Genomic DNA, 23878 nt, shown 5'->3' with positions numbered 1-23878 from the left:
TCAAGGACCTCAAAGTCAAAGTATCCTGAAGTGAACATCTTTCTTCTCAAATCTACTTTGCCTTCTCTAGTTCCTCTCTTAGGTGCCCAAACCAGAAACAGAAGTAAATCCTAGACTTGCTTTCCCCCCAGCTCCATTACTAACTGATCCTTAGATCTTGTTGACTCTATTTTCTGGCCTTTGAATCACCCTGCTAACCTGTAGCTTCATTGTGAGTCCCTGGAGAAGTAACTGCCTCTGGTATCCTAACTGATCTCTCTGCTTTAGATTTGCCCTACTACAATTCAACCCTTTTTATAGACACTAATATTTCTTTTTCCTAAAGCCAAAAAGACTGTGTAACTCCTCTGCTGAAAATCCTTCACTGGCACTTTCAGGACCAAAGGGAAACTCCTTAGCATGGCATACAGCATCCTTTAGTATCTACTCTTGTCTCTTCTAGCCTTATTTTCCTTTATGTCCTCTGTGCTCCCAGCCACAACATTATTCTAATAGTCCCTTTGAAGTACCAAACACTTTCCCACCTTGGTGATTTTGCCCATGCAGTTCCCTCTGCATAGAAATTCTTTCCCCTTCATTTCCTTAGCTGTATTACACTTATTCTTCAGTATTCAGCTTAAGTACTCAGCGGACACATTTTGACCCTTCAATCCATGCCCTCTAGTATATTCCTAAAACTTCTTGCACAAATCTCTAGTAGAGTGCTTGCTATACTATATGGTTATCATTGACTTTCTTGCCAATCTCCTCCAGGACACAATTTTTTAGTACTGAATTTGTCATGTAATGTTCATCTCTTTCCCTAGTGCCTACCATGCTGTTGGGCACATAGACAAATTTTTAAAAAATTGAACTAGTTAAATTGGGTAAAATAATTTTTAAAAAAAGAATTAAAAAATTTTGTCTTTACATTTTTTTAGAGGGGAAGTATCTATATGATTCTACATCAGCATAATTAACAAATTGCGGTGGAATAATGCCACATTTTTATACAATACAATTTCACAGTTCTTCTCTAGATTTGATTGGGTTTCAATTGGTTTCATCTACCTAACTCCTTTGTGGAAGCAGCATCATGTAATGGATAATAAAGGGTCCCTGAGTTGGGATGAGGTCAGTAAGAAAATGTCTTGGCTTCGCATAAACATTTCCCTTTTCAACAAGGATGGCCAAAGTACTCCTGTGTAGTAGTTTCCAACTGCTTGAGGTAGGCTGGGTAGTGTAGGGTTTGGGTTGGGCAAATCTTACCATAAAGCTTAATCCTAGAGAGAGGAGAATCTAGAAGGTGGGGTCCTTTTCCCTTGCTTATCTGGGAAGGTTTTTTGAGAGCACTCTCCTGGAGATCAAGGCACTCATGATTGCCATGAATTGGCTTCAGGTTGATTTGCATCCTAGCTGTTCTCAATTATGGCTGAACTATAGAGGTGAGAGGCAGAATTAGGAATTCCACCAGGGATTGAATGATGCTGTGGAAGCCACATTTGGGAAAGCTTCTTGAATACGCAGGAAATGAAGTGCGTGTGTGATGTCCTGCGTGTCATTAGGAGAATCTCACAGTCTTATGTTTTCTCCTGTGAATTCGTAGAAACACACAGAAATTATTTACTGAATGTGAGGAGTCTTCAACATTTCACAGCTTGATGGTTAGAATTTACTTTAGTTGGTTTGATTTAGCCACTACAGACTCCTACTCAAAATTAAAAGGCCTCTCATGTGAAGCAGAGGAGAATTTGATTTCAACAAACAATGTTTCTGACTTATCACTGGGAGGGCCCTGGTTGGGGTGACTATGGAAATCTTCTGATATTTCAGAAACCTTATCACAATCTTTTCTTTAGTCTACTTTTCTTCTCTCCTCCTCTCCCTTAAAAAAAACCAAAAAACAAAAAAAAGTCTTGTTCAGGTTGGTCCCTCCTTCTTTATACTTATTGTCACAAGATGATGAAAATATGTTTGGTCCATACCCTTTTTTAGTTGAATACACTATCTTACACAAAGCTAGATCTTTTCCACAGTAAATACTTAATTTTCTGTCAGGATTTTTGAAAACAAGGTATCTCTCATTTTCAAGAATAATCAAATTTACTTTTTAACCTTACAGTTTTCTATGTAATAATATATGTTCATTTTTGTTGAGGTCTGGAGTGGTTATATGTACATTCTTTTTTTTTTTTTTAATTTATTTTTGGCTGTGTTTGGGTCTTCACTGCTGCGCGCGGGCTTTCTCTAGTTGCGGCGAGCGGGGGCTACTCTTCGTCGCGGTGCGCGAGCTTCTCCTTGTGGTGGCTTCTCTTGTTGCGGAGCGTGGGCTCTAGGTGCACAGGTTTAGTAGTTGTGGTTCGCAGGCTCTAGAGTGCAGGCTCAGTAGTTGTGGTGCACGGGCTTAGTTGCTCCGCGGCATGTGGGATCTTCCCGGACCAGGGCTCGAACCCTGCATTGGCAGGTGGATTCTTAACCACTGCAACACCAGGGAAGCCCTATATGTACATGCTTTTACTCCTTTTTTGGGGAATCTCGAATGAGTCTCCAGTCTATCAAATGTGTTTCCTATGGTATTTTTGTTTTTCGTATAATCACTAAATGTGGAATAATGCCTTACCTGCCAGTACCTCTGTTAAATCACGTCTCAATATTATTTTTGTCATTTTACCAAAATTTTTCTCTAATCCCTAAATATAGATTTTAATTCCCCAACACATTTTGTTTTCTAAGTTTATGTATCTCAATTTGTATAGTTTCTATAAATTACATGGTTTCTATAACTACTTGAAACAATGGGTTCATAGACTGTCAAATAATGTCACAAGAAGGAAATGCATAGAACTAGAGTTCCCCTGCATTTCATTGTGTTATTGATTTAGCAGTAATCTCATTAACTGTGTTACTTTCCAAAGTGACCACAAACATTACTTCAGATTGCTAAGCAGAGAAACTGTCCTTTGGAAATGAGTACAGATAATTTGCAGAACGGACACAGTCATTGTAAAGCATGTTTTAGCTAAAAGCTAAAGCAAACAAAACCTGCAAATGAACCAATAAAAAAGAAAAAAAAAGGGTTTGCAAAATAAATCCTGTGATGCACTTAGGGAAGAGCTGTATGACATTTCCTTTTGCTGTAATAATGGTATTCTATTTGGTTGACCAGCTGGCCAGCCAGCCCCTAAAGCCTTCATATCCTGTTTTCCAATTATAGGACTACAAATTAATGCATCTCCAGTGTTGAGCAATGACATTTTGGATCATTTAACTAACTCCTTTGTACAGGTTACCTTCCTTTATCAGCACCATAAAAATGAGACTGACGGCAGCATTTACAGTCACTGCAAAGAGTAGCCTAATAAGCTGGTTGAGTCATGAACTCATTCTTTTCTGTTGCCCAGCATTTCTAGCAGAGCTGAAAGGTTGAAGGAAAATGAACCATACATTTTGTAAACAGACAAAGAAACGTGGTGCTAGGTTGTCTTTGACAATTTTAAAGCTAGGATGAAAAATCATTTGTTCACCATATTTTAAAATTAAGGAAACCATTGCTTAATAATGAGGCTCAAATTTACGTAATTGGTAGAATCATGACATGTATCAACTGACAAATATACTGAAAATCATCTGGAGCCATAAACATCTGCAGAATTTTTTCCTCTTAGAAAAATGTCTCATAGGCAGTTTATTTTAAACCATATTTCTGTAACATTTTAATAATTTCAGAAATGATGTTAGGATATTAAGTTAAATTTTTTGTGTTGCTACTATCATAACATTTGACAAATGAATAATATGAATACGCTTGTGCTCTGCCATTGACTTGACTGGCATAGTAAAGGCTTCTTTTGTCTTCAGGGTTTAAATTGTTGGATTGGACAGTATGGGAGAAATAACTGCATATTGCATCATAAATTCTTCTTGATGGGATGATGCTTTCAAAGGAACTCAGACTCAAGCTCCCTTCTTCTTGTGAGATTTGAATGGTCAAATTGGAAATCCAAAATCTAAATCTACCTTTTTCTTCCTTGTTCTAGAAGAAAGCACATTGTCAAGTACTTTTTTCCCTCATAGGGAATAAGGTCTTATCATGTCTGGGAATAGTCATATTCACAAATAGCATGAAATTTGGATTTTTGATGTGCCACCACCAAGTGTGGTCATATGTAGAGTTTCAGTGCCAGATGCAGTCTACGACTTTAAATGTGCATATTATCACTGTGTATCTAATCCCCATGAATTATTGTTTTAGAATAAATCCTGCAATTATCTTGTGACTATCACATTGTTCGGGGGGCGGTGAGGTGGGAAGAGTGTTAAAAGTATCACGTTGCCAAATGTTAACATTTATGTAATTTTTGTAACCCCGTTCACGTACTTTTTTCCTTTTTAATGAGACAAGAGGCTCACAAAGAAAAAGAAAGTGGCTCTTTTTTGAACTCTGAGAGACTTCAAGAATATATACAAAGAAAAGACTGATGACCTAAATGATTTTTCCCTAGAAATACTCAAGTGTGTTTTTTAGAACAGTGAAGTAATATTCAAGGAAAGGCAATTAGGGAAGAGAAGTTGGAACTAAAAAAAGAAAAAGGACTAAAAAAGAGAAAGGACTAAAGCTATCAAAATATAAACATTAGCCAGCCATGATTTCGAGAAGCGTTGTTCACCTTTTGATTATCCAAGCACTGACTAGGACACACTTGCACATTTTACTCTCCCGTTTAACCTGGGAATGCCCTTTTTCAGCAAAGCACAAATGCAATTAATGTTTGGACCCTACACAGTGTTAGTATTCTAAGTTTAATACCAGGGAAGCTATTTTCCTTCTTGTAAACTGCTTCATCAAGCATCCAAATTGTAAATTGTAAGTGGTGATATTTTTCTCACAAGTACTTTCTCCCATTGTGTCTTCAGTGTTTCTTGTTCTTTTTATGATGCTGCTTCCTGATGCTGTTTCTTTTATATCTACCCTATCCATGACGATTTGCTGCTCAGAGCTCTGTGTATAGCCCTACGTGTGCTCACAGTCCCAGGCTCATATCTTATTTCCCCCTGATGGCACCAGTTGCGATATCTCCCCAGATGTGCAGAACTGATATATACTAAGTTCTCAAAGTGTGGTCCCTGGACAAAGAGCATCAGCATCACCCAGGGACTTGTTAGAAATGCAGAATTTGGGGCCCTACCCTAAAGAATGAGAAACTCTGGGTATGGGGCCCAGAAATCTTAGATTAAAACTCTACAGGTGATTCCAATGCATGATAAAAAGTGAATATTGATGTTTTAACAGGAGGCAATATCTTCACCCAAAGAAATGCATTTTTTCGTAGAAGAATTCCACAGTTCAGGTTATCAGGGTCAAAGGGAAGTTATTCTACTGTCTTCAGATTATAGCACTAACTCCACCCATGCATGAAATGGATGTTGCTTTGGGTGCAAATGCTAAAATAAATCATTTAAAGCTGCAACCATTCAGATGGTAGGCAGGTAAGAGTGGGTATAGTTGCTTAGAAGTAGGTTGGAAAAGACTTGGTTTCAGTTAATTGAAGTAGGGAAAAGATTGAAAGGAAATTTGCTACTTTTTTTGCAAACAGGGCAAGCTTTGTTTTTGTTTTGTTTTTGTTTTTTGCTCTTTTTGCTTTTGACCTTGAATGATTACAATAATGGCTACAAAGCCTCTAAAAATTAAAGCTCATTTTGCTACAAAGAATTTTTATGCAGTAGCTTTAATGTTGAACTTAGATTGAACTAGATTCCAGACTGCATACTGTTATTAACTTTCTTGGTAGTTTAATGTAAATGAATTAATTTGTCTCTCAATTTCTCTTTCAACTGTAGATGTTTTCAATATATGGGCATAGTATGGGAATAGAGACCGTTAATAAAAACTATCAGAAAGTGTTTTTATAATACTTTACTCTTTCTAAGACATGATCATGAATATCAGTGTGCATATTATATTGATGTAACTAAAGCATGTTTTCTCTTTTGTGTTTTTTACACAGCTACTACTTGTTAACTGCAGTTAGATTACCTTGGCAACCTGGGGGGATTATATGAACTATATACTAGTCAAACTATCACTGTGGTTGAGAGTTTACGCACTGTTTTCAGCCCTGGTTGTGTACTGCAATGATACGTAGATGAAAAATGTGTAAAGGCACAATCTCCTTAACAAGAACAAAATGCAAAAGCAACTCCAATGGCTGATTGTTTTGTGGGAACCAATCCCCTTTCCCCCCTTTTTTTGTGGGAACATGTAGCTGGCACACAGTAGTAGGCTTATGAATTGAATAATTGAATACTTTATTAAAATAAAAGCAAATTAAACAGAAAGGATTTATCTCATCTTTAGTTAAGAACACGAGTGACATTTAGCTCTGGGAGCATATGCTGGAAGGACAGAAAAAAGTGATCACCTGGGCTTCCCTGGTAGCGCAGTGGTTAAAAATCCACCTGCTAATGCAGGGGACACGGGTTCGAGCCCTGGTCTGGGAAGATCCCACATGCCGCGGAGCAACTAAGCCCGTGCACCACAGCTACTGAGCCTGCACTCTAGAGCCCGTGAGCCACAACTACTAAGCCTGCGTGCCGCAACTACTGAAGCCCGCGCGCCTAGAGCCCATGATCTGCAACAAGAGAAGCCACCGCGATGAGAAGCCTGCTCACCGCAACGAAGAGTAGCCCCTGCTCACTGCAACTATAGAAAGCCCGCACGCAGCAACGAAGACCCAACGCAGCCAAAAATAAATAAATAAAATAAATAAATTTATATAAAAAATAATGATCACCTAAGTGATCAAGTGAGGATCCATGAGGTTTTCACATAGATCCTGCAGAGTTCAATTTGATAATTATGCGATTGCATTTTTTTTACCTGCTTCTGAAAGAGTGTTCAGAATTAAAGGGCAGTTTAAGGAGCAGGGGAGAATGAGAAGAACACCAACTTTCCCAGAAGCTGGCAAGGTAGTGACTATGGCTGGGATACCGTTAATATCTCGCAGGGATATCTAAACCAGCAGCTTCACGTAAGGGCCCAAAGTTACTGACACGTGGGTGACAGAGCAGTCAAACCAGTCCAGTTTATGTCTGATCCATCTTGTGGCAGAATAATTTTTTTAAGCTAGCATTTTTCTTCTAATTCTCTCAAAGTACCATGCAAATAATTATTGATCTTCCCAACATCTGACAAAGAAGATAGCAAAGCAATGTATTTTATAAATTGCTGGTGGGTGGATGGGTATACTAGGAAGGAATTTAGTCATCTCTTGGACTTCACGTCCTCAGTTCTATCTACCCTATGGTGCTACCTATGTGATAACATAGGCAGTAGGTGATAGAAGAAAGAGTGACCTTTCCAGTCAGAGATCGGGGTCTGCACCCCAGACCAACCACTTAATTAACCTTGTGACATTGGACATGTTACTTAACCTTTCTGAACCTCAGTTTCTTCATTTGTAAAACAAGCATAGTAATGCTAGCTTTTATAAACATTAAAAATGCTATGTGTGATCAGTCAGAATGGCCATCATCAAAAAGTCGAAAAGTAATAAGTGCTGGAGAGGGTGTGGAGAAAAGGGAATCCTTCTACACTGTGGGTGGGAATGTAAGTTAGTGCAGCCACTATGGAAAACAGTATGGAGGTACCTCAAAAAACTAAAAATAGAGTTACCACATGATCCTGCAATCCCACTCCTGGGCATATACCTGGACAAAACTATAATTCAAAAAGATACATGCACCCCTATGTTCACAGCAGCACTATTTACAACAGCCAAGACATGGAAGGAACCTAACTGTCCATGGACAGCTGAATGGGTAAAGATGATATGATATATATATAATGGAATATTACTCAGCCATAAAAAAGGATGAAATGATGCCATTTGCAGAAACATGGGTGGACCCAGAGATTACCATACTAAGTAAAGTAAGTCGGAGAAAAATAAATATCATATGATACTACTTATATGTCAAATCTTAAAATAACGATACAAATGAACTTATTTACAAAACAGAAACAGATTCACAGACATAGAAAACAATCTTATGGTTACCAAAGGGAAACTGGGGGGAGGGATAAATTAGGAGTTTGGGATTAACAGATATACACTACCATAGATAAAATAGCTAAACAACAAGGACCTACTGTATAGCACAGGGAACTACATTCAATATCCTGTAATAACTTATAATGGAAAAGAATCTGAAAAAGTATATATATATATATATATATATATATATATATATATATGGCCCTAACCCTAGCTGAATCACTTTGCTGTTTACTGGAAACTAACACAACATTGTAAATCAACTGTACTTCAATAAAAAATTTTTAAAAAATGCTGTGTGTGAAGTGTCTGGTGTCCGGCAAGTTCTCAACACTTAATAAAAGCTACAACAGTTATTTTATCTTTAACATTATCTATTATGTCACACGAAGAGAAAATGCTCACACTTTCTGATCTCGGGCATCTGGCATTTGCTGTCTTCAGCAGGATTTCTCAGTTGTGCATAGATCACAGTCCCGAGTCAACTTTTTAACCCCTATGACAAGGCATCATAATGAAAAAAATTCTAATTTTATGTAGGATGTATTTGTTAATCTGTGGTCAACTTCTTAGCCAGATCTTTTGCAAGATTCCTTTGAAAGTCCTCAAAGAAAGAATTCATTTGGTATTTACACTTGATCACTCACATTTTATGTATTTCAAGAGTAAGCAACATCTGGAATCAAGGTCTATTTATACAGTTTGTTTTTCTTTTTTTTTAGCCAACAGATGACTCCTGCTGGCACTCTTCTGATGTGACTTGGTCCAAGCCTGCGGGGTGATATCCTGGGGACCAGCCACTGCCCCCTCACAGCCTCCTCTGAGGCAGCAGGCCCAGCTGACCTCTGCTGGGCTCCCTGGGTCTGGCCCCTGCCTGGCCCTCTCTCCCTCTCTCCGGGCTGTCCGCTCGGCCTGGCCCACTCCAGCTGCTTCCCCTTCATTTCCCGGCTTCATAGCTTGCAGAGGGTTTGGGAATACTTCCCAAGTGAGGCAGTGATCCGCATTCTTCACAGCGGGCAGTCTTCCGGCCAAAAGGGAGTCTTTCTCCTGCAGCATCGCCCACCTGTGAGCAGCTGAATCGCTTCTGGAGGCGTCCCAGGCAGCCAGAGCTCAGAGCACGTGACAGACCTGAGCGGAATTCCTGCCTCCGTTGTCGGGAGGTCACCCACTGCACACTGGAAATCCCCCCTGCTCGGCTTCCCACCTCCGACCCGAGGGGAAGCATCATCTAAGCAGATTTCTACACCGTTCCTGTTCTGCCCTGGTCCCATTTCCCCAAATGAGAGCCCCGAGGAAGGTCAGCAGGGCTTGGAATCAGCTAACCAGGGTTAAATCACGGGAAACACCAGACAGGAAACAGGAGCCAAGAGTGGTTTCAGATAGTTGACAAAAATCAGGATGGGCTGAACATTCACCGCTGTGGATAAGTGGAGCCCGCCTCTGCCCGCTGCGATCTTTGTGCCTCCGCCGCCGGGGAACTCCAAAGGCTTCACGCAGTGCCTGAAGCTCTAGTTCCTAGCCCAGCTTCCTTTTTCCAGTAAAAGCAGGGTGTGGTGCAGCATTTTCCAGAGTGTTCTGTGGAACAAGAATCCCCTGAGATGCTCCTTGAAGGTTTCCATGGTTGAACAACATTGTGCAACGCTGCACACTGCCTCTGGCTCGAGCAGATTTGCAGAGCGCCTTGCTAGGCTAGAGGCTCTTGGAAGTTCTGCTTTACCTGGAGGTTCTGAAAGTTACTGGACCACAGAATGCTTCTGTCAGGTAACACCTCATAACAACCAGTAAAATTAGTGTACAATGAATATCCTGTTCTTTCAACCTGCCAAGCACACACCCACCTCAGGGCCTTTGTCCTTGTTGGTCCCTCTGCCTGGAATGCTGTTTCTATGGATATTCACATCACTAACTCCCTCACTTGATTGAGGTCTCTGCTCTAGAGGTGTCTTCCAGGACTATTCTATCTAAAAAAGCCTCCTCTTTCACCCCCATCCACTCACTTTCTATTTATCCCCTTCCCCTGCTTCATTTTTTTTCATAGCACTTATAACTCTCAGCAAGACAAGTCAGTTATTTGTTATTATGTAAGAATTAATTTAGTTTTGATAAATCTACTGTAATTTAAATTAAGCTCCATGAGGGCAGAGACACTGCTTTGCTCTGATGCAGCTTCAGCTCTGGAATGGTGCTCAGCACAAAGCTGACATCACAACAAATAATTGTTGAATGAATCCATGAAAAGTGGAAAAGGGCAAGGGATCTCAAGCAGAAGACCTGGCATTAAACCCTGACTGTACTCCTTTCTTTCTTGATGTGACCTTGAGCAAATTCCTTCAATGCTTGGACCCTTGATTTCTTTATATAAAATGAGGAGAAAAAAATAACACGCATCCTGTCTATCTTACAGAAACATGAGAAGGATCAAATGAGGACTTGGCTATCATGGTGCTTTGTAAACTGTTAGGGGCTGTCTTAGTCCATTCAGGCTGCTATAACAAAAATACCACTAACTGGGTGGCTTATATGAACAACCGAAATTTATTTCTCACACTTCTGTAGGCTAAGTCTAAGATCAGGGTGCCGGCAGATCTGGTGTCTGGTGAGAGCCTGCTTCCTGGTTCATAGATGGCCTTTTTTTTTTTTTTCTCTGTCCTCACATGGCAGAAGGCAGGAGGGAGCTTTCTTGGGGTTTCTTTTATAAGCACACTAATCGCATTCATGAGGGCCCCACCCTCATGACCTAATCACCTTCCCAAGACCCCACCTCCAAATACAATTGCATTGGGGATTAGGTTTCAACATATGAATTTTGGGGTGATGCAAACATTCAGACCATCCAGGCTAAGCAAATATAGGTTGTTATTATCAAAGGTAAAATGCAGAAAAGAAAAAGGGAGGTAACCCCCATGGTGGGGATCAGATTCTCTGGTAGTGTGAGGATAGGTCATTTTGACAGAAGGGAAAGACAGAAGAGGTAGTTTGATCTAGAGAGGAAAGACCCCTTGATATTGTCCTCAGTTGCAGGGAGCTGGGAGTACTTGGGAGTGTGGGTGGGGGAGAAAATGCACAAACAGAGGCTGGTGAGTGCTGCTACGCCTCTGATACGTTGCTTTTCAAACAGAGTTTATTTAATTCATCTGAAAGCCCTGATGGGGTAAGTGTTTTATTTATAAGGTAACTGAAGCAGAAGGGGTTTCAATACTGTAGTCAGGGCCATATAGAAGTGTGAGTCCAGATCTCAATGCTGCTCTGAGGCTGTGTGACAGTGCAGTCTTGGCTCCCACAGAGCCTAATGGGGTCTGCTCCTCGCCCTGTTTGGAGGTGGCCCCGTAAGAGCAAGGGCAAGGGCCACCAGAGAACATCTGTTAGCCTCTTCCTCAGCTCTTAGAGAAAAAGAGTTTGAACTACAAATCTACAGATACTGCTGAGACCTAGGACCACCCACTGGGGTTGCTCTCTGGTGGAGGGAGCAGGGGAATGAAAGAGGAAGGTAGGAAGTTGTTAAGATGTAGCACTGGTTTTGACTTTGTTTTTAGCGGAAATGTGCATATGTTCAGAAAGCGGAAATCGGTGAGGCTGGGGCAAGTGGAGATTGCAGGTCGCTTTGTTTACTTGTTATTTTCTGTTGCTAGGGCTAATTTCTTCTCATATCTTGTTTCTCTTTATTTTTTAATCATGTGGGTTTATTATTGTTTGCATTAACTAGTTATCTGTGTGTCTCCATCTGAGTCAACCTAAAAATCATAAATGACTTCAGTAACAAATCTGGGAATTGTGTCAACTGAATGAGATCTAATATTCTTCTCTGTGTTACCAATGTTTACTTAATCAGGATTTAAATCAACTTTGAAAAAACCTTAATGTATTTGGGTGTTAAATTCAATAAAGTTTTCCTACAAATCCAGCTGTTAGACCTGATGTGTGAAACTTGCCCCCACTGAAGATGCTGGGAACTTTGCCCATAAAATAGGGGACCATGGTTGGAAATCAACTCTTGACATTTTTAGAAAATGGAATAAAATGAGCATGATTAATGTTGTTTCTACTCCATGGAGCTCATTTTCCTTATAACAGTTGTCAGAGTGAGTCTGGAGGGAAGATTTGATTATATGTGTAAAGTGGCAAATCTAAGCAATGATCAGGATAATTCAGCCCCCAACCCAAACCTTTCACTTGAAATAAATAGGTAACTGATATTTGGAGGTGAGAATGAGCAGAGGGAAATGTTTTTCTCTTTTTTTTTTTTTTTTTTTTTGTGAATAACTCCTCAGTCTTCTCAGTTCAAGTGAATGGACATTCTGCTTGTGTGTGTGTGTCTGTGTGTGTGTGTGAGAGAGAGAGAGAGAGAGAGGAAGCATTCTAAGCTTTTCAAAATTTCTCTCCCGCTCACGTCACGTCATGGGCTCCCCACTCCCCACAGGCCCCACGCACATCTCTGTCTCTGTGTCATGATCATGATCATGGGTGCTGTCAAGCACTTTCTTCTGGCCTTGATGCAGTTTTTAACCTCTCTGTCTCAGTTTTCTCATCTGTAAACGGGGATGATAACAGTCCTTATATTTCCAGGTTGTGTTGAAACAAATTTCTAGGCTCAAGATGAAGCTCCTCCTGCCCGGGTATCACGTCAGCAAACAGAAACTGAGATAACTTTTGTGTCCCTGTGAATGTTCCTCTTGACCAGAAATGCAGGCTGTCCAGTCAGCCAATCCCCAAACGCCAAGCCAACTCTGGGCCTTCTCACCCCCAAACAAGGCGGACTATGTAGACCCAGCCAATCAGATATTTTCTCTTTGTCTTTCCTTGTTGTTTATTCTCTAGCCTATCAAAGCTTCCTGCCTTCTGTCCCTTTTTGCAGTTCTCAGGAAACTGAGAAACTGTCCACTTCATGAACTGTTAAATAAAGTTTGTTTGTATCACCTAAATTGTCTTCTTTAATCATCTTTTGAATAGTTGTCATGAAGATTATATAAGATAATTCTGTGGGGCATCTGGCACATGGTAAACCACTCAGTAAATACTAGTTAGAATTATTCTTACTACTAAGATATTCCTTTCTTGAGGGAAAGAACTATTTTACTCATCTTGTCACCCTCACGGGACCTTGTATGTGGTAGGTGTTTAATAACTGTCTATTTAATGGAATGGAATCCACATTTTAACAAGACTCAGTGTGTTGCAACTGGCCCTGGGGTTTCTCAAAAATACGCCATAATCTGCATATTCTCCTTGCAGGTATTGTCAGGTGTCAGGATGAGAGTTTGAACGCTCCACGGCCCTAAACATAAATTCATGGTGTATTTCTCAAAAGCATATCCTATGCATCTAAATGTCACCTTATTTTTTGAACTTGCACTGAGGTAGATTGGATCCTACTGTTCTGTGGTCTTCCCTGGGAGCCCGATCTTTATGGAGCTGGTAGGGGTCCTGGGCACATGAACAGATTCGCAGTTGTGGAAATCAGACAATTGAAGTTCTAAACAGCTTTGCTGAGAAAACAGTCATTTCTGTTTCTTCTAGGTTACATTCTTGTCACCTGCTTTTCCATGAGATGGTCAAACAGAGGCAGAGGAAAACTAATTAGGAGACTTATTGCTATTATTATTAGTACTATTAATACCTTTGAAAGGCTTTGTAAATTGGGTGTTTGCAAAGGAAAACTGCTTTAGAAACAGTACAATCATTCACTGTCCATCTGGGACAAATAATTCTGTGGTACTGACTGCAGAAATCATTTAGGTTGTACAGCTCAAGCTCCAGGAACAGCATTTCATTGCAGAAAGATGGCAAGAATTGACTGTCTTATTAAGAAGCAATGTGATGGTAAAACATGATTAAAGTGAGTCAAAAGAAATTACCAAGCAGCGGTCAAGAAAGAACGGAGGGAGGCTTGATCATGGATATATAGGCCCAGATAAATTAATTCTATGGGCATTTGTTTATAATAATTATGCATAAATATGTGAATAATAATCACACCCCCCAGTTAACTGAAAATTATACTCCTTTCAATTACATGAAGTTCACATGCCCGTTATCAACTGAGCCAAGGAACATGTAACGATGTGAAAACTAAGAGCCCATGAAATGTTTCCATAAAAAATGACAGTCAGTTTTTCCTTTACTTACATCTACTTGTCAATTTCAAAGGACTCAAATTTCATTATACCTTATAAATAAAGTATCCTGAAGGCACTAGCTCCTGCTGTTTCCGAAAGCTATCCTATATTTAGAAGTTTTCTGTGGCTTTCAGATAAATGTAGTTCCTTTAGAAAGCAGTTCTCATACCCTAACCTAAGTGGACAGAGCAAGGGCTGTTTCTAATGAAACTAAGGAATTCGTGATGTCATCTTGTGTGTGGCAATCCCTCAATTAAGAGGGGAGGATCAGAAAATGCAAAACCCTATGATTACACCGAGCAACTTAAAGGAAATGCATCAAAAGCTCCTTATGCATGGTGACAGTTTGCAGAACCCTCTAGAAAGTGAAAAGGTCTGCTCTTTCATGTAACTTGGCTTTGGAAGCCGGAGGTGACAAACTTCACAGATCCACAGCCTCCCCTTTGAGCAAATGTAGAAAACCACTTGTTGGTTCCTCCCCTCCAAGCACCCCTCCCTGTGGATCCGCTTCGTTTTTAAACTACTTTATTTTTGGTAAAAGTCAAGCTTACCGAGCTCTAAATTACACGGAACCTCCTGCTGTCCACTCCAACACTGCAAGCAGCCCCAAGATGAAAACTGGTGCATCACGTGTAACAAGGCGGAGGAAAGTTATTTTATTATTAGTTGGCACCAGAATTCCTCCTAGAAAGGGAAATGTATTTACTTTGAAAAATACCCTGATAAGAGCTGAGAGAGTAGAAGAGAGCTCCGGAGGGGTTAGGGTGTGGGCGGAATGTTTCTGAGACAAAGGGAGCAATTTGGCAGTAACTTCCCAGAGCAGCATCAGGAGAGACAGGGGAGGGGCCGCAGCCACTGAGAGGGCGGAGAGCGCCTCGCATCTGCCCACGTGACTCTTCTTCCCCTCACTCCCGCACCCAGCTTTGCTGAAATTTACTGAACTGATTAAATATTTGGTGCAAGTCTTTTATTTATTTGTTTATTTACTTATTTATAAAAACTTGTGTAAGGGCTCGGCCTGGGTCTAGATTCCAGAGTAGAAAAAGAGTTAAATTGTGTGGACCCAAGAGTGGAAGCAGAGAAAAGCCTCTGAGAATAAGTGTTAGGGATTTTTAAGATGCTCACAGATCTAGATGGGTTTACTGAAATCTCTGAAGGGATGAGAGAGCCCCTCATGGCATCTTAAACAAGCTACTTTACGGGCAGAATCACTACTTTGTGATACTGTCGTCATCGATGGGAAGCTACTGTGTGTCTTAAGCTACTTCATGGACAGGTACATGGAAATTGATGTAGTAAACACCAAGCATCATAGTTGATTTTGCAGTCTTTGAATTGGCTAGACTTTAAAATAATGTTAATTTAAGAGGCTGGCTGACGGAAAATAATGCTTTTAGTAGAATATCAAAGAACTTTAAGATCCCAGCCTTACTTTTCATAAATGTCGAACAACACCAGTTTTTCAAAATCAATTCAAAATCCTGGAGAATGAGGGATAAGTTCAGAACTATATAAATTGGGTATCTAATATTCCCAAGGGATTTTTCATTACCCAGATTGCTAAGGTGCAGGTGAAGATGGACCAACAAATTGGTCCCTCTGCACATGATTATCATACCTGTTCTAGCATCAAACCTAGAGGACCACAGTGTAAACCAATGGACAAAAATATATTTGATTATGGTTCACAGTGTGTCTTAGGACTTTTGGGGTATAAAAATAATAATGGTACATCACCTAAAGAAATGATCCAATGTCATTAGATATTTCTTCCAAATGGAATGATCAGACCCAAAGTTTCAGATTGTATCATCTCCTGAGAGATGCCTTATCTGACCACCACTTACAAAGTTTTTCCCTGCACATCACTCTTTGGATTTTCTTCACAATACTTAGCACCACCTAGAGTGATCCTGTTCATTTATTTTTCACCTGCTTTTGGTCTGTCTGCCAACCATTGCAATATGAAGACCATGAAAGCAGGGAACTGACACTCCTTGTTCATTTCTGCTTCTCAAGATCGAGGATAATGCCTGGAGCACAATCAGAACTCGATAAAATATTTGTTGAATCATTTAATGAATTTCACTCAGCATCTAATCTGTAAAGATTATCAAAATCCTCATAGGCCACTACAAATATAGTGTGGTTATTATTATAAAGAAAAGACATACTGGAGGATTCAGTGGTTGGTATTTTGATTTAATTCTTTTTGATTATCATCCTAATTTTGGATCATGTAAATGATGATCACATTATACCCATCTGGATACTTTGCAAGAAAAAAAAAATTCAGAATTATAGCTGCTCTGCACTCCAAGTATCTAGAGGTGCAATTAAATGACAAAACAGTAGAGTTCATTTTTCATATAGAGGGATGTCTTCATGTTCAATTTTAGCTTTAGGTTAACAGCATTATTAGATTACATTCTTGGGTCATTAGAAGAATGGGTTCACTTTTTTTTAAATTAAAAAAAGTTCAGTTGTGGAAGCTGGAGAGTAATGCCTATTTATGAGATTTAGCAAGATTTAACATTACTTTTGATGTAAAATTTATTTGAAACTATAACTGTGAACAGGGAATGCATAAATTTCTTTGAAATGAGAACAAATAACAAAAATGTTCTTTAGCTCCATATTGTGGATAATTAAAAGAATATACAGTGGTCCCTTGGCCCTTGGTTGTGGGAGATTGTTTCCAGGATCCCCCACCCCTGCAGATACCAAAATCTGCAGATGCTCAAGTTCTCAAAGTCCTTGGATACAGAGGGCTGACTGTATTTCAAAGTACAAATGCATTGTTTTGAGAGAGTGGAACTTTTTTTTGGATGATCTTATTTGTGATATGATGTCATAGGGGACTTGTTTTTTAATGTAACTAGACTTATTAGACAAGGAAGTTATTAATTTTATTCTGTGTATACTATTTTTTCCATCCTCATATGAGAAAAATACAGAAGTACTGCTGGATTAAGCTGAGTGTATAAAAGAAATTTCCAGGAACTTTTCAAAATTTCCTTTCTGGAATTGGTAAGTGCCTATTTATTACTGGTGAAGTAAAGAAAGACCTGTTTTCAGGTGTTTATCTATGCACAAATTGTTTTGGTTTTGTGTCCAAAACAGTACTGTAATCATTTTAGTTATCTATTTCTGCATAACAAATTACCACAAAATTTAGTGGTTTAAAACAATAATAAGCATTTATCTCTCACGGTTTCTGTGAGGAATTAGGGAGCAGCTTAGCTGGATGTTTTGGCTGGAGGGGTGGTTTCATGAGGTTGCAGTCAAGATGTTGACCAGGGCCACAATCATCTGAAGGCTTAACAGGGGCTGGAGGATCTGCTTCCAAGATGGCACACTTACATGGTTGGCAAATATGTGCTGGTTGACAGGAGACCTCAGTTCCTCAAGATGCGTACTGTCTGTAGGGTTGCTTGAGTGTGTTTACAACATGGTAGTTGACTTCCTCCAGAACAAGTGATTCAAGTAAGCAATGTGGAAGTTGCTATGTTTTTTTATGACCTAACCTCAGAAGTCACACACCATCACTTCCACCATGTTCAACGAGTCACATAACCAATTCTTACATAGCATGTCAAGGGACTACAAAAGAGCATAGATACCAGAAGGTAAGTATCATGGGGAAAAGTCTTGAAGGCTGCCTGTCACAGTGAAAATTATCAGGGTTACCTTAAAATCTCCCACCAACTTTGAATTGGTTACCAATGTGCACTAAAAAGTGCTTTGCAAATTATGGAGTGGTACAAAAATGGTAATAGCATTTAACAAAATGGCCTGATAAGTGGATAAATAACATTTCCCTCCAAATATTATGAACAAAGTATATCATCATGTTGCATAAAGCAAATAAGTAAATACTGTCAAATCTGTTTCATAAGATTATAAACATCCTCTACTTTTGGTGGGGAATGAGATCAGATAATTGAAAAAAAAAAGATGGAGGAAGGGAAATATTGGAGAGCAGAATAATAGGGTCCAGAGCAGGGGTGGAGGGGGGGAAGTAGTAGAGAAAGAGAAGGGAAAGAAATGGGGATAAAAGGGATGAAAGAAGACAAATAGGAGAGATAATTGCAGAAGATATAGAAGACAAAGATATGGAAATAAGCAAAAGAAGTGTAGGAAAAAGAGATGATCTGTAAAAAAGAGAGAGGAAAGGGGGAAACGATCAGGAGGAGAGGAGAGAGAGTTTTTTAAAAAAAGCAAAATAGAGATTAGCTTTCTCATTCTTTTCCTCTGTCAGGGCCTTTTCCACCTCAGAACAGGGCCAAGGACTTGTAGCTTCTCTCTTGGTTTTTCTCGCTGTTTTTCCTGGCTTCCCTGGAGTTCCCTTTAAGGCCTGGTTCCATTTAAGGCCTCATTCCCTTTAAGGCCTGGTTCCCTTTAATGCTCGATTTTCAGCTTGTTGCTCAGACTGGGTTGGCTAAGGGTGTCTGAAGAGGAGAGAGGAATGACCATTTTATTTAATATCCAACTTGTTCTTCTTAAGGACACATTATCTTGTTAGATAATATTTTTCTAAAAGTATTAAAAACATAATACATCAGAAAGAAGAAAAACTGGCACAGGCAAATGATTTTCTTAGAGAATTTTGGTTCTGTAAAAACTTATTACCATATTTGGCTTTGGTTCCCTTTGTGTTTCTGCAGATTAGTATAGTTCATTTTGGGTTTTTGATTCAGGGTTCATTTTAGTTCAGGTTCCTGACTCAATTTACGTTTCTGTGATTGAACCAAAGTTCCAGTAAAAAAGTACTCAGTGGGCTAGGCTAGATTCCTTAGCCAATACTTTTTTTTAAAACATGAGAACATTACATAATACGTGCTTCAATAATGTTTGACTTCTAGATTTAAGGGAAATTTGGATAAACATTTTTCATATATTAAAATATTAAATAAGTAAATTGATTTTTTTCATATATTTTCAGTGTACTTTCTGATGTACAAGTTAACTCACAAAGGTAAATTTAATCAAAGTAGCTCATATAATATGCAACCTTCTTTTTCGACTGTCTCTTGCCCCTCTCTTCCCAAACTGGTTTCTTTTGCAAAAAGCTATTTAAATTTAAAATTTTTTCAAATATGGAATAAATTCACAAAGTTCAAAATTTATCCCTCTTGGAATTCATTTGGACTTCTTGAATTTGTGGTTAGGATCATTCACTTGGGAAAATTCTCAGGTCTTATCTCATCAGATATTGTTTCATTCTCACTCTTTTTTTCCTTCTGGAACTCTGATTAGAGGCATGTTACTTTCTCACTATCTTCCATGTCTTTTAATCTTTCTTTCATGTGTTACATCTCTTTGCCTCTTTGTGCTTCTTTCTAGACAAGTTATTCTGGTCTATCCTCCATTTCAACAATTCTTTCTTTCTTTCTTTTATTTTTTTGGCCTGGGTATTTTATTTTTTTAGTTTATTTTTGGCTGCGTTGGGTCTTCGTTGCTGCATGCAGGTTTTCTCTAGTTGCGGCGAGCAGGGACTACTCTTCATTGCGGTGCACGAGCTTCTCATTGCGGTGGCTTCTCTTGTTGCAGAGCAGCGGCTCTAGGTGCGCAGGCTTCAGTAGTTGTGGCACATGGGCTTCAGTAGTTGTGGTGCACGGGCTTAGTTGCTCCGCAGCATGTGGGATCTTCCTGGACCAGGGCTCAAACCTGTGTCCCCTGCATTGGCAGGCGGATTCTTAACCACTGTGCCACCAGGGAAGTCCCCTTTTTAAAAAATTTTTATTGGAGTATAGTTGATTTACAATGTTGTGTTAATTTCAGGAATACAGCAAAGTGAGTCAGTTTACATATATCCATTCTTTTTTTTTTTTTTTAGATTCTTTTCCCATACAGGCCATTACAGAGTATTGAGTAGAGTTCTCTGTGCTATACACCGGGTTCTTATTAGTTATCTATTTTATACATATTAGTGTGTATATGTCAGTCCCAATCTCCCAGTTTATCCCTCCCCTCCCCCCCAATCTCCTGGTAAACATAAGTTTGTTTTCTACATTCATGACTCTACTTCTGTTTTCAACAATTCTTTCTTTAGGTATGCCTAACAAGCTGTTAAAACCATCCATTTAGTTTTTAATTACAGTTATTATAGTTGTCAGTTTTTGAGGTTCTATTTGATTCTTTTTAAAAATCTGCTTGGTTATTCTATATGGTTTCTTATTATCTGGATTTATTTTCAAGCTTGACTTTTTAAAAAAATTTATTTATTTATTTTTGGCTGCATTGGGCCTTTGTTGCTGCGCGTGGGCTTTTCCTAGTTGCAGTGCGCGGGTTTCTCATTGCAGTGGCTTCCCTTGTTGCAGAGAACGGGCTCTAGGCCCCTGGGCTTCAGTAGTTGCAGCACGTGGGCTCAGTAGTTGTGGCTCACGGGCTCTAGAGCGCAGGCTCAGTAGTTGTGGCACACAGGCCTAGTTGTTCTGCAGCATGTGGGATCTTCCCGGACCAGGGCTCGAACCCGTGTCCCCTGCATTGGCAGGCGGATTCTTAATCACTGTGCCACCAGGGAAGTCCCTTGACTTTTATTTAATAGAGTAATCATAGTTATTTTGTAATCTGTGTCTGATAATTCCAGTATCAGAGGTTTTGCAACTCTGTTTCTGTTATTTCTGCTGGTTTTTGCTTTAGTGCTTTGTCTCTTAAATGACTATGAGCTGCTCATTTTCTTTATAAAATTATTTGTGAGCATTCTCTGAGGCCCTGGATGATGGTGGGTTCTTCCAGTGGGGATTTATGTTTGCCTTGGCTGTGCCTGGGACCACTATCAGTTCTTGACTTTTTCTTGGATCATCCAGGTTGTGTGAATTTGTAAATCCTCATGAGGGCTATCTGTTATTACAACTCATCAGGGGAATTCCTTTCCTTTATTCTTGCTTTCTCTGGGGCAGGAGTTGTGGGATTTATTTTTGATTTATTCTTATACCAAAGGTTCATCCTTTTACCAGTCCTCGGGGATCTGAGTATCCTATTTAATTCCCCAGGTAGGCTCTGGGCTTTGGCTTCTGTTCTTCCACATTTCCTGAGGCCATGGAAACCAAGGCTGAGATTGGTGAGGTTTGGCAAATGCCCTCAGTGTCCTATTCACTTCTGGGTTCCTACATTCACCAAGAGTTAGGCTTAATAATTTCTTCTTAACATTCCTTTGATGCTTTTAAGATTTTACTAGTATTTTATCTAGTATTTTCAGTTGGAGGGTTGTTCCAATCATTTAGCCCACTCTATTACTGGAAATGGAAGTCCTGGTAAAAATTCAACAAGTACAAAGGGGTATAGGGTAATAAGTCTCCCTGTTATTCCTGTCTTCCTGATTACCATATGATCATCTCAGTAGGTGCTGAAAGAGCATCTGATAAAATTCAGAACTCTTTTACACACTCACCCACTCACATATACAGACTCAGAAAACTACGAATAGAAGGGAAACTTTAAAAGCCTGACAATGGTTTACATCATGCTTTAGAGGTGAAAGTTTGGAGGCATTCTTGTTCAAGTTAAGAGCCAGACTAAGAGGCTTCTGGCACCACTTCTATTCAATGTTGTATTGGCAGTCCTAGCAAATGCAATAAGAGAAGGAAGAGAATTAATATATAGAAGAGGAAAATAAAAACTTTCTCTTATTTGTAAAGGATATGATTGTCTATAGAGACCATCTAAAAATTCAGCAGGTTTGTAAGACACAATAGCATTCTTATATTGGTAATTATTGTTTAGAAAATTAGTAGAAAAATATATAATTCATAATAGTAACAGAACAATAAGATATCTTTGAATAAATCTAACAAAATATCTGTGATACTTTATGGAGAAAATAGAACATCACTGAATCACATTAAAGAAGATCTGAATAAATAGAACTATATACCAATTTTGAGAGAAGGAAGATTGGGTATTATAATTATGTCATTTTCTCCAAATCAATCTAAAAATTCAGTGCTTTCTGTGGAACTTGTCAAGCTGATACTAAAATTCATTAGAAAGAACAAAAGTTAAGCCAATTTTGAAGAATAATTTGGGGGACTTGTACTACCAGATATCAAAGCTTACTATAAACCTAAGGCAACTAAAATAATATCATATTTATGCAAAGATATAGAAATACAGTCATCCTTCAGTATCCATGGGAGATTGGTTCAAGGACCTCCCCAATACCAAAATTCACAGATGCTCAAGCCCCTTATATAAAATGGCATAGTATTTGCATATAATGTATGCACAGCCTCCTGCATACTTTAAATCATCTCTAGATTACTTATAATTCCTAATACAATGTAAATGCTATGTAAACAGTTGCTGGTGCACGACAAATTCAAATTTTGCTTTTGAAATGTTCTGTAATTTTTTTTCCCAAATATTTTCAATTTGTGGTTGGTTTAATATCTGCATATGGAACTCGTGGTATAGAGGGCCCACTATACATATATGTAACAGGATAGAAAGCCTAGAAAAGAGCCACATATGTTTAGAGATATAGCATATGACGTTACAAATAATTGGGAACAGGACAAACTATTCAAAATATTGTCTTGGAATGGATGGCTATCCACACAGAAGAGAAAATTGTCACACTGTACACTACAGTGTTAATTGCAGGGGGATTAAAGACCTAAATATGAAAAGCCTTTAACATTTTAGGACATTTTAGGAGAAAATGTAAGAAATATGTTTTTGATCTTGGGACAGGGAAGGATTTGTTGACTAAGACAATCAAAAGCATACACCATAAAGGCAAAGATTGATAAAATAAAAAACCTTTGCTTAACAAAGACACCATAATCAAAGTTGAAAGAAAAGTTCAGAATGGGAGAAAATATTTATATCACATACAACTAATATAAGATTTATATTCTAAATATATAAAGTACCCCTACAAATAAAAAAGAAAAAGACAAGCAAATCTAATAGAAAAATGGGCAAAGATATGAACCAGCTGTTTAGAGAAGTGGCTAATGTAGTGGGTAGTGCAGCTTTAAGGAAAATCTATGTATGTGCACAAGAGTTTTCATCATAGCACCGCGTATAATAGGAAAACACCAGAAACATCCTAAATGTCTCTCGGTAGAAGAATGAACAAATGCAAGTATAATATATTCATAAACTGGAATACCATACCTCTATCAAAATAAGTAAACTAAAACTATAGACATCAGTAATTATAAATGTAAGATTTTTTTAAGTCAAAAAACAAAGCAAAACCAAGCTGCAGAATGATAATACAGTATCATGCAATTTATATACAGGTTGAAAACTACTGCATAGTGCTCCATATTACTGATGATTTCTTCACATTTAATATTATAAACATGTCCATGGTAACGATAAACTTTTAATTCAGGGTAATGGCTATATCTGAGTAGGGAGCAAGGGGAATGGAATCTGGGAGAAGTATATAAGGGACTTGCCTGTACTGATGAATTTCCTTTCCCCCCTCCAATTACATAAGTGTAGCAAAATGTTCAGATTTGATAAAGACCAATGGCAAATAATACACAGGTGTTTAATATATACTATATTAACTATCTATTAAATATAAGATATAAGTATAATACAAATTAAATATATGTAATACTGTCTAGTATGTTTGGCATATTTCATAAGAAATCATCAAATGGAACCCTATAATCAATTAGGATGATTGAACGTCGGTAAATATATTAATGTAATTCATCACATTAGTAAACTCAACTGGTAAATTAAAGAAGTGCTTAAGAATATAAT

The 23878-nt window shown here is 38.7% G+C and overlaps 1 long non-coding RNA gene across 1 annotated transcript in view; it reads right to left on the bottom strand.

Annotated features, from left to right (window-relative positions):
* Positions 1–2159: 2159 nt before the first annotated feature.
* Positions 2160–23878, bottom strand: part of LOC309610289 — a 33069-nt gene continuing 11350 nt past the window's right edge. Inside the window, exon 2 of the long non-coding RNA XR_014233817.1 lies at positions 2160–18597. This is a non-coding gene — a long non-coding RNA (uncharacterized lncRNA). The remainder of the gene's footprint in view (positions 18598–23878) is intronic.

This window comes from Balaenoptera borealis, assembly GCF_965194805.1.
Source record: "Balaenoptera borealis genome assembly, chromosome: 13".
NCBI classification, from domain to species: domain Eukaryota; kingdom Metazoa; phylum Chordata; class Mammalia; order Artiodactyla; family Balaenopteridae; genus Balaenoptera; species Balaenoptera borealis.
This window is presented reverse-complemented; position numbering and strand designations above follow the sequence as displayed.